Source organism: Ictalurus punctatus, chromosome 9 (genome assembly GCF_001660625.3).
Source record: "Ictalurus punctatus breed USDA103 chromosome 9, Coco_2.0, whole genome shotgun sequence".
In the NCBI taxonomy this organism is placed as follows: Eukaryota; Metazoa; Chordata; class Actinopteri; order Siluriformes; family Ictaluridae; genus Ictalurus; species Ictalurus punctatus.
Window position 1 is genome coordinate 1,970,001 of NC_030424.2, and position 10,000 is coordinate 1,980,000.

A 10,000-nucleotide genomic window follows, 5' to 3' on the forward strand; every position below is an offset into this window, starting at 1 on the left:
ATAGTGACGGACTAGGTAGAGTACATAGAAACGATAAAAAGAGGGAGTCACGTATGAGTCAAGCTCGTTTATTCGTTCCTTCATCTTCTAGAACGCTGGGCGCGAGGCAGGAATGCATCCCGGACGGGACGCCGAGCTATCACTTAACGACCGCGAACGCCTCTCGTACACTCGTTTACATCCAGGGGCGATTTAGAGTCACCGGACGACCCGCCGGCATGTTTCTGGAAGGTTGGAGGAAACCGGAGAACCAGGAGGAAGCCCACGTGGACACGAGGAGGACGTGTGACTCCACTGAGTCCGTCGTCCGAACTCAGGATTGGACCAGGGACCCTGAGGACAGAATAAGTAAATAAATAAATAAATAAATAAATAAAGTCATGAATTAAATAAAAATGTATTATTTTGTATGAAAAGAAAAAAAACCAAATAATAATAATAATAATAATAATAATAATAATAATATACATACTTATAATTAGTACGAATCTGATTATGATTCATATTTGTAGCTTTTATTTGTTACTTTTCTTTTTTTTTTCCCTCCAGAAGCTGAAGCAGTGTTTAATGGCACTTTAACACCTTCACCAACATATTATAGGCTACTACCTTTTAATAACATACCGTTATCGTCGTGTTCTAAATATCATGATATAAAAGTCATGTTTTCAACCTTTCCAAGAGAAAGTGGAAAGAACAAAGAGAAGAAAGAGGGAAAAAAGTCGTGATATCACGCGATACGTGACATTGCGACAGAGAGAGAGAAGAAGAAGAAGAAAAAAGTCACAATGTTTTGAGAATAAAGTCGTAATGTATACGGTGAGAAACGTATCATTTCAAGAATAAACTCATGACACTCTGACAAAAAGGGTCAAGTATTGAAATAAAGGGCATCGAGGATTTTTATTGCCTGTTGTTGAAGAACGACGAGGTGAACGTGGTCGCTCTCAAGTCTCTCGATGCTACCAGATATTATTATTATTATTATTATTATTATTATTATTATTATTATTATTTCGATTATCGAAACATCGCCACGTTTCCTTTATCCGTATTATTCGTGACACATTACGAGAAATCTTCCAATATTTTGAAAACAGTGGCATTAAAACACTGTAATACAAACTACATAGGCGGAGTTGAGAGAGAGAGAGAGAGAGAGAGAGAGAGAGAGAGAGAGAGAGAGAGAGAGAGAGAGAGAGAGAGAAATGAATGTAGAGGTAGCAGCAAGGAAGCAAGGTCACATGAGGTTTGAATTGGAGGGTTAAAATGAAACGATGAAGCAAAAAAAAAAAAAAAAGATAGGACTTTGGCCCACTGCCAAGATCTGCCTTCTTCAAATTTCCATCTGCTTACTCTGCTTCTTAAATCCACTCATTTCTGTCCGCCTGAGCTTTGCTGACCCCGGCATACACACTCGGCTCGGCTGCGTGTTTCGGGGAATAAATTATTATAATGTCGCTCGCTCTTAAATGATGCTGTAGTGGCATTTCCGGTCCACTAGGAAATTTTTACTCAGCCGTTTCATCTCACTGTAACTACAGTCTCCCCCCCCCCCCCTCCCCCCCCACACCTTTAATTATCTTTTCTCTCTATGAAGCGTTTAGCAGTTCATGCATGATCGTGGCTTCACCTGACCCTCGTTTGGCTGTTTGTATCTCTCTCTCTCTCTCTATCTCTCTCTCTCTCTCTCTCTCTCTCTCGCAGAAGACAGAACTTCATTCAGCTGCTTTCGAATGCTAATACGCAGCCTCGCTGGAGAGCGTATTAAAGTGATTCATTTTTTATTACCCAGTGTCCTCATTACAGCCGCGGTGAGAGCCCGGCCTCGGTGTGGAGATAATGAGGGAGCGTTAAGCCACCAGGGGGAGGTAGGGGCAGCTGTTTGAGACGTAGAGACATCTCACGCGTGCTTCGACTCACCTGGAAAGCCTCCAGGACGGCCTTGTTGCTAAGTCAGGATTATGGATATGCTAATAGTAGCCTACAACTCGTGTTTGCGTTTTCCCTTGAAGCATCTTTAACACTCAATTGGTTTAATTGGTATTTTTTTTGTTCGACGACGGGAATGCGGCGAAGCCCCTTAAACTATGTTGTCAAACTCGCTTTGTCTTACAGCCTTAATTATGTGTCACCGTCTCAGAAGTTCTTGAACGATCACGCATAATGTTTGCCACGCGGCGTCGTCTTTTTCGCGCAACCAAAAAACCAATTGATAACCCGATATAAATCTCTCGTCTCGCTCTCGTTTACTCACCTAAGAAAGTGTTTTTATTCGTCAGGTATCTTTATTACACCGCAGTGCTGATGGATACTCGAATCCGATTGGTCAAGAAGAACTTGTACAGCGGATGTTGATTCGGTGACGTTTTCTGTAAGGAGATGTTTTCTTTAACGTTTAAAGGAAGGAGTCTCCAGTGTCAGCGCTTTGGAACGACTGTAACTTTTTCCACCCCGAGTTAAATATTCGGTAATACACACGCCGCGTCTGAGACACAAAGCCCCGCCCTTCAGATTTACTGTGTTTCACGGTGACCTGCTACGAAACGACAGCTGGATGAAAAATTGTTGTTTGCGTTCCCCGAGAACAGCGAGAGAGATGATAATTCTGCCCCTTTAAGCTTTAAAACACACACACACACACACACACACACACCAGCGGTATTACCTGTCCTCTCTCCGAGTCACAGGCCTCGGTGCTTCTGTCTGCATGTCATAATTAGAGTTTGTCATTTTCACACTGCACTCTTTAATTACAGCCTTTTAAGCTCGTCTCCGGGACCTACAGGCCTGTGAAAAGTTCCGCAGCTCCTTCACCGAGCGCTGACAGCCGACTGCCGCTAAATGGGTGTAAAGCGACTGAAAATTCGACTCGGCCAGCAAATTAGACGTCTCGGCGCTGGCCGCAGATGGGTGCCATTAACCTCCCCGGACACAGTGTCACAGCGTTCCGGGGGATTCGGCGCACCTCGCGCTGTCAGCAGCCTTCATTTCAAAACCGACGTAATTAGGAAGCTCTCTCTGTGAAGAACAGATTAAGGAGTCGCTTCACACTCTCAAACATTTCCATAATTCCGCAGGACGAAACGTGGAGCTGACATTTCCCCAGCTCCACATGTAATAGATAGAAGCAAGTGCAAGAACTTCTTTTTTCCGTGTGTTCGCTCTTTCTCCGGTTTATGTCACTGAGAAGGTTAATCGTAGGGAGCACGGAGGTCAGGCTTCGCTTTAGGACGTACGCCACGTGTAGCTCTTCACGAGCTGACTCCGACGAGGTCGCGTTCAAACGTGAACGCGTAATATCTCGATCGGCGTCACTCACTTCTTTAAATACAGAAAAAGTCCTGATGGGAAGAAAAAAAAATCCCACAAGATGTGCAAACTGTACCCGTAACACCTCGAGAACCGGTTCTAGCTAGTATCTGCTAGCTAACTAGCCTAGCTTGCTCGTTTACCGTAGCCTGTGTAACGCAGAGACATAAAGGAGGCCGCTTGCTTTCGCTGTAGCTTTTGACTTTAGCGTCAAACACGTTCAACAACTCTTCTTCTTCGCTAACTGACTCGTGTCACCCGTGTTCGCTTTTCTCGCTCGCCCTTCCAACTTCCTCCCTGTTCGTCCAGGAAGCTAAAACATGCTCGCTCTTGCTCAGAGCTTTTCTCAAAAGTTGACCTCCCCATGGAAGAACCTTAAGGCTGAGGCTAGGTGTGTATTTACACCGAGTTAAGCTACGGGTAACATTCACACGGTTTCGATTCCACAATGTTAGGTAGCTTGCTGAGATGGCGTCTACTGCTTCGCACAGACTAATATCGGCTAATTTGCTAGCAGACTTCGTTTACACGTTATGTACCGTAAGCCGGCATGCTCTAGCGCTTGGCTGTAATTGTAAGACATAATACTTAGCCTTTTACGAGCTTGTTAGTGAATTTGGATCATTTTTAACATCACTAATAAGTAGTGCCGAAGAGGTAGCGTTATCTGAGCTAACCGCTAACTACTTAGCTGTCAACGTAAGCGCTGGTGTGTTTAGCTAGCTTTCTAGCTAGCTAACGTGTGTACGCGCCTTCATGAGGTGAAAACGATTTACATCGCGTGTTAGAAATGTACGTTTTACTCTAGGTCCATCCGCCTACGTTAAACGCCACCCGGCCACACCCACCCCGGCCTTTCTGCGCGTCTGACATCTCTTTCCTGCACAAATGTCAAGCGCGCTACTTCGAAAAAACCTTTGCGTTTGATTCATGTACAGGTTTCTAACATCGCGTTATAAATCTGTCACCTCGAGGACATTCCGACGCGAGAATTCATCCACCTTAGCTATCTTTCAGTAAGAGCGTTTTGGGCCGGGGCCAGGAAAAGCCACTCGAGGATAATCTTAAGGTTTAGCAGGAATGATGGGTGAATTACTGCCGTCTCGGGCGAGGAGACGTATCACACCGGCAGCGGCTTTAATCTCCTCGCTCACACTCCTTTCTCTCGTACTACACACTCCAACACACGTGCAGGAAATATGATCCCGGCAGGTCCGAGCCGTTCGTTAGCCGACTTGGTCGTAATCACGCCGGTGATTTATTTCCTGACGTCAGCGGTAAGTGGAACAGAAGGCGCTCGGGCTTGTCCGGCGGGTTTCCTCTCTCACTCGTTCGCTCGCTCGCGTTCACACCGAGACTCGGGTTTTAATCACTCAGCGTGAGGCCGGCTACAAAGGTCAGCTCCGTTGATTAACTGGAGGAAGGCAGCATTGTCATCTCTCATAAGACAGATAGACGCGGCGTCCGGGGAGAAAGACGGTAATCAAACGGCCCGGGTATTTATAATCAGGCTAGACGACGATAACGGCGATGACGGAAGCGAATAAGTTCTCGTGTACAGTCGTGTGAAAAAATAAGTACACCCCTTGTACAATGTTGTCTTTTTTTTTTTTTTTTTTTTTTTTTTTTGGACATTTGATCGTCTCTGATTGAAAGAGGGCGCTTTTAATAAAGTTGACATATGGCTGTACGAGTACTAGCATGGAAATATCATTACTCGCGTTTGAATAAAACACTCCCTGTAGCGCTGTGAGAGGAGAATAACCCGTGAGGCGGTGCGATCAGGGCGAGCGAGAGTTCCTCTGACGGTTCCTCACAGCGTAAGTGTTTATTAATCCGTCTCATACGGCGATACGTGAAATTTTACACCGTCGCTTTGTGGTATTTCTATGAAAACGGCGTCGTTTTTATCCATTTCTAGTTACATTTAACGACGTGGAATGTCTGTGAAACGTGGACAGGGACGAGACCCGAGGCAAGTTTTAGGATATAACCCGACTTCACTTGTAGTGTGTTTTTTGTAGGTTTGTAAGTAAAGTGATTAGTAATGTGATCACTTGTTACATGCAGTAATCAAATATTAAGCGATATTAAGGTAGTAATTAGTCATCTGTAGCGGATTACCGTCTTCGAGTCACTTACACAACGCCGCTAATGTTATAGCGGATACAGGGGGTATAAAAAGTCTACACGCCCCTGTTAAAATAGCAGGATTCGGTGAAGTAAAACAGCGACATGAGATGAACCGCGTCTGATCTTTTCTCATCTTTAACGTGCAGTTTATCTCCAAATAAAGTGAAAAGCGATCAGAAACACTTTAGGGGAAAACAAGAAAAAGAAAAAAAAAAACGTACAATAACCTAGTTGCGGAAGTGCGCACGCCTCTAAACTACTAATCTCTCTCTCGCTCTCTCGCTCTTTCTCTCTCGCTCTCTCGCGCAAAGTTAATAAGGCGAAAAAATGCAGTTATGGCACGTTACCAAGAACTCATCAAGTGGAAAAGTCCCGAAGACGTTGCCTTCGAGCGTTCTCTAAAAATGTACGAATGTTTCGGCTGTCACAAGGCGCCGACACCGGAGACCCCTTCCTTAAATGTTACAGTTGAAGTCTCCAGACGGAAAAGTTCACTGTAGCAGCGCAAACTGTTTCCATAGAAACGATAACGTATCAGAACGTCCGGAAGATGGATCCGGATCGAGCGAACGCGGTACGACGAGATCACCGGATTTTCCGCCAAACGCAAGCTTGAATCGAGGAAACAAGCGCTGGCGTCTTTTCTTTCTTTCTTTCTTTCTTTCGAACGTTCTGGGAAACGACGTATCGCTCACGTTATAGCAGCTGTAACACGTTTTCCAACGTCTCTTTTTTAGCCTTCTTGCAAAAAGTTGGATTTAAAATAATAATAATAATAATAATAATAATAATAATAATAATAATAATAATAGCAATTAAAAGTGGAGCTTGTCGTGTTTCAGAGAAACGACTATTCGAGGGGAAGCACTTTGTTCTATTTTCCATACCGTCATTATTTCAGACATTAAGCACTGAACTTGCTTTTACGTGATGTAGCCGCGCTCACTTAACATTTATCACACCAAAAAGGACGAGTCCAAAAAAAGACGACGACGACGACATAAATTACAGCACTTACTAGCAGTTAGCACGGACTTGACCTTTTCACGGATACAGATACCTCGCCTTGATGTTTCTGAAACTTCGGTGAAATCTGGCGTATTTTTTTTTTGTACGGATTTCGTTATTCCTGAAATTCCCCGCTATTCCTCGTGCAGAATTAGAGTCTGGACCGTGTCGAAAGTGTCTGAACGTCGATGATGAAATGAACGCGATGCTTCATCGACACTTCCTGTACTCTTTCTGTCTCTCTCTCTTGGGGTTTCGTGTGTGTGTGTGTGTGTGTGTGTGTGTGGGGAAATTCATTAGGAATGCAATCACACTCTCAAGTGAATGACCATATCAGCTTACCGAATGCAAATACCAAAACATCTGTAGAGAAGGGGGAAAGGATTATGTGGTCGGTCTATTAACCTCCCGGAGAGATAACTGACACCTTATCTCGCCAAAATGGCAGGAAGGGCTTGACTGCCATCAGCCGAGGTTTGACACAGAAAATTTTCGACAATAATTAATGGGATCAGATGAAATTTTAAATAGGCCTTCGGGTTTCTATTATGGGTCCCCGGGGGTTGAGAGAGCGGGAGCGGAGAGCTTTCGAGCGGCACAGCGCTCTCTCACGACGTCCTCCGGCTTGTGATTACAGGAAGTAGATTAGATGGAGCGAGTGTCTTTAGTCGATCGCTCTCGGTTTCAGGCGAGGTCAAGGTCACGGGTTGGAATGATGTCATGGCAGCCCGGAGGACATTTTAGTTATCAGAGGATTGGTCAACTGACACCAATCGATAACGAGACCACCGGTGTTTGGCTGAGTAACTTGGGCTTCAGGGTCAGATGTGGTCAGGTGGACACTGGAGAGGACAGGACCATGTCTGAGTACATTTCAATCGTCTTCAAGGAAAAGAATCAAGACCACCAGCTGTGAAGTCATGTAGGAATAAAGTACGGAATCAAACACTTCTGGACATGAAAAGAAGTGAACTTCGTTTCATACGACGACAGAATTCGCATTTAGAAGATCTACGCGTTCCAAATTTTCCACCAACAATTCCGATGACATCATCCTGCACTTCGGCTTCTCGGCAGATTTTCTGTCCGATCAAATGCTCTCTAGAATCTGAAGCGTCCCGCCCTCCGACGCTATAAAAATCCATGGTACTGCCTGTCAAGTACGGCATAACCCGGGCTCCGAGGTAAGATAAACGCTATTGGATATTTAAAAAAGGGGGAGGGGCTACTCGATATGTCCCGATATGACTTCTTACCTTCTCAATAACGCAGTATGACAATGTTAGCATCCTTGGATTAGCGCGTACTTTTACAACAAATGACAACATACTCTGGGACTGGCGAGCGGCGAGTCACTCGTGCATGATGCGACCGGTACTGTCATCGCTTGTGGGCGTGTACTATCTATCCGGTGTGTGTATAGTAGCTACAATGTATAGCTTACAGTATACACTTACAACAACACCTGATTTATTTGTCTTTAAAGTACGTTAGCAGCACAAGCTAACTGAACTAGCTACAAACACTCTCCTGAGACACTGACGATTTTCCTTTCTCGTCGTAATCTCTCCATACACGTTTAACGAGAGGGCGTGTATCACGAGGTGAGAACGCAGCGATGAGGTTTTCTTCCGTTTTTCATTTTTCAAGTCAAGACATGCTAAAAAAACAAAAACAACAACAACAAAAAAAACATGCTAGCTGTTCATGTCACACTCGCGGTTTTCGATTACAGCGCACGCTCGCTAGTTCATTAGCTCGACAAAGCGAGTCGGTAATACACTCGGAGTTGTGTACGAGAAGGTCTTTTAAAGCGCCGTGGCTTCGGCGCCACGGCGCTGTACCACAGGCCGAGCGAAAGCGGGGTTATTAGTGCACTCGAGCACTGTCGAGGAGCTGTGATCAAGGCCATGCTGTGCCACTAAATAAACAGTGACAAAATGGTGGTTGTTAACCCCTGCTAGCTAATTTGCTGCCCAATTGGTTTAAAAAGACTGCGCATGGCATGGAATAATTCCTCTGAAGGAAAAAAAAAAAAGAAATCAGTAAGCTCATTTACAATGATCGCTCACACACACACACACACACACACAGGCCAGAGAGCAGCCCGGGCCTGTTTTATTGCCGTTATCATTGCAAGAGCTAACCTTGTTATAAGTGGGGGTTAGGACATAATCGTATGTGTGTGTGTGTGTGTGTGAGAGAGAGAGAGGGAGAGAGTACTCACACTGTTTAGGAGCCTCCATACAGCACATTTCTATACGTCAAGGTGAGACGCACGTAAACATAACTCCTAACACACTGGAGGAACATTCCGGAAAGGAGCTCACATTGTTTTGCTTTTTTTCCCTCCCCTTTTCATCCCCCAAAGGATGAGTCTGAGTGTGTGTGTGTGTGTGTGTGTGTGTGTGTGTGTGTGTGTGTGTGTGTGTGTGTGTGTGTGTGTGTGTGTGTGTGTGTGTGTGAATGTTCTGAATGACCCTCTTTCAAGGAAATCGTAGACAAAACAAAGCACTTGTCAATGCAGATCCTGTCTTTCAGTCATTTTCTATCTCTCTCTCTCTCGCTCTCTCTCTCTCTCTAATACACATTCACAGTTGAGCTACAGTATCTATCTGTCTCTCTATCTATCTACCTGAGTGTTTACCTTGACTACTATTTTGCAAACGTATGTCAACTTTGACCTATACTGTACATACTGTATATATAATAACTGTTTGGGGCAAAAGTTTGTGGGTGTTTTTTTTTTTGTTTTTTTTTTAATAGAAAAAAAAGGATATACAAAAAAAAAAAAAGAAGTAAAACAAAACGAAACGCAAGGAAAGGAAAGTCAACAGGACAAGATTTCACTTGCAGTATTTGGGTGCTGAGGATCATGGGAAATGATGGACGGACAGTAAATAAAACTGTAGGGGGCACAAACTTATGCTCATAGTGAATTAAGATGGATTGTGTGTGTCTATATATATATATATATATATATATATATATATATATATATATATATATATATATATATATATAGTATACAAATCAAATTTGATGGTGATTCTTAGTAAAATAAATAGATAAATAAATAAATAAATAAATAAATAAACATCCCAGACGTCTGAGATTTCTAGACTACAAGAAAAGGTTCTCCGTCCATCACCAAACACCCCCCCCTACAACCCCCGCCACGTACCCCTCGCACACACACCCCCCCCGCTGTGCCTGTCCACCAGCCCCGAGCCCAGACATCCCTACAAGTCATTACACACCTGTCTGGATGCCGATGAACTTGAACATTGCTCCTGGGTCATGCGCTAAGGCACACTTTAGAGCCTGGGCTTTACTGTGAACTTCCCACATTCCACAGCAGCTTAAAGGGCCAGTAAACACACACACACACACACACACACACACACACAGCAGACATGGCGTATCACCACCACAAGCTCCCATGCTCTGTACGCTGAGGGATTAGTCCACACTATGTCTAGAGAGGAGACAAAAGCAGACGAGAGGCTCAAGAAGAGGTTTGGAATAAAGACTCACCGGCCCTTGT

General features: G+C 44.3%; 1 long non-coding RNA gene across 1 annotated transcript; it reads right to left on the reverse strand.

Annotated features, from left to right (window-relative positions):
* Positions 1–54: 54 nt before the first annotated feature.
* Positions 55–8,772, reverse strand: LOC108269652 (uncharacterized). The gene is made up of 2 exons (XR_001813504.3): positions 8,681–8,772; positions 55–333 (listed from the first exon to the last, which is right to left on the reverse strand). It is a non-coding gene; the product is annotated as an uncharacterized LOC108269652 (long non-coding RNA).
* Between the last annotated feature and the right edge of the window lie 1,228 nt (positions 8,773–10,000).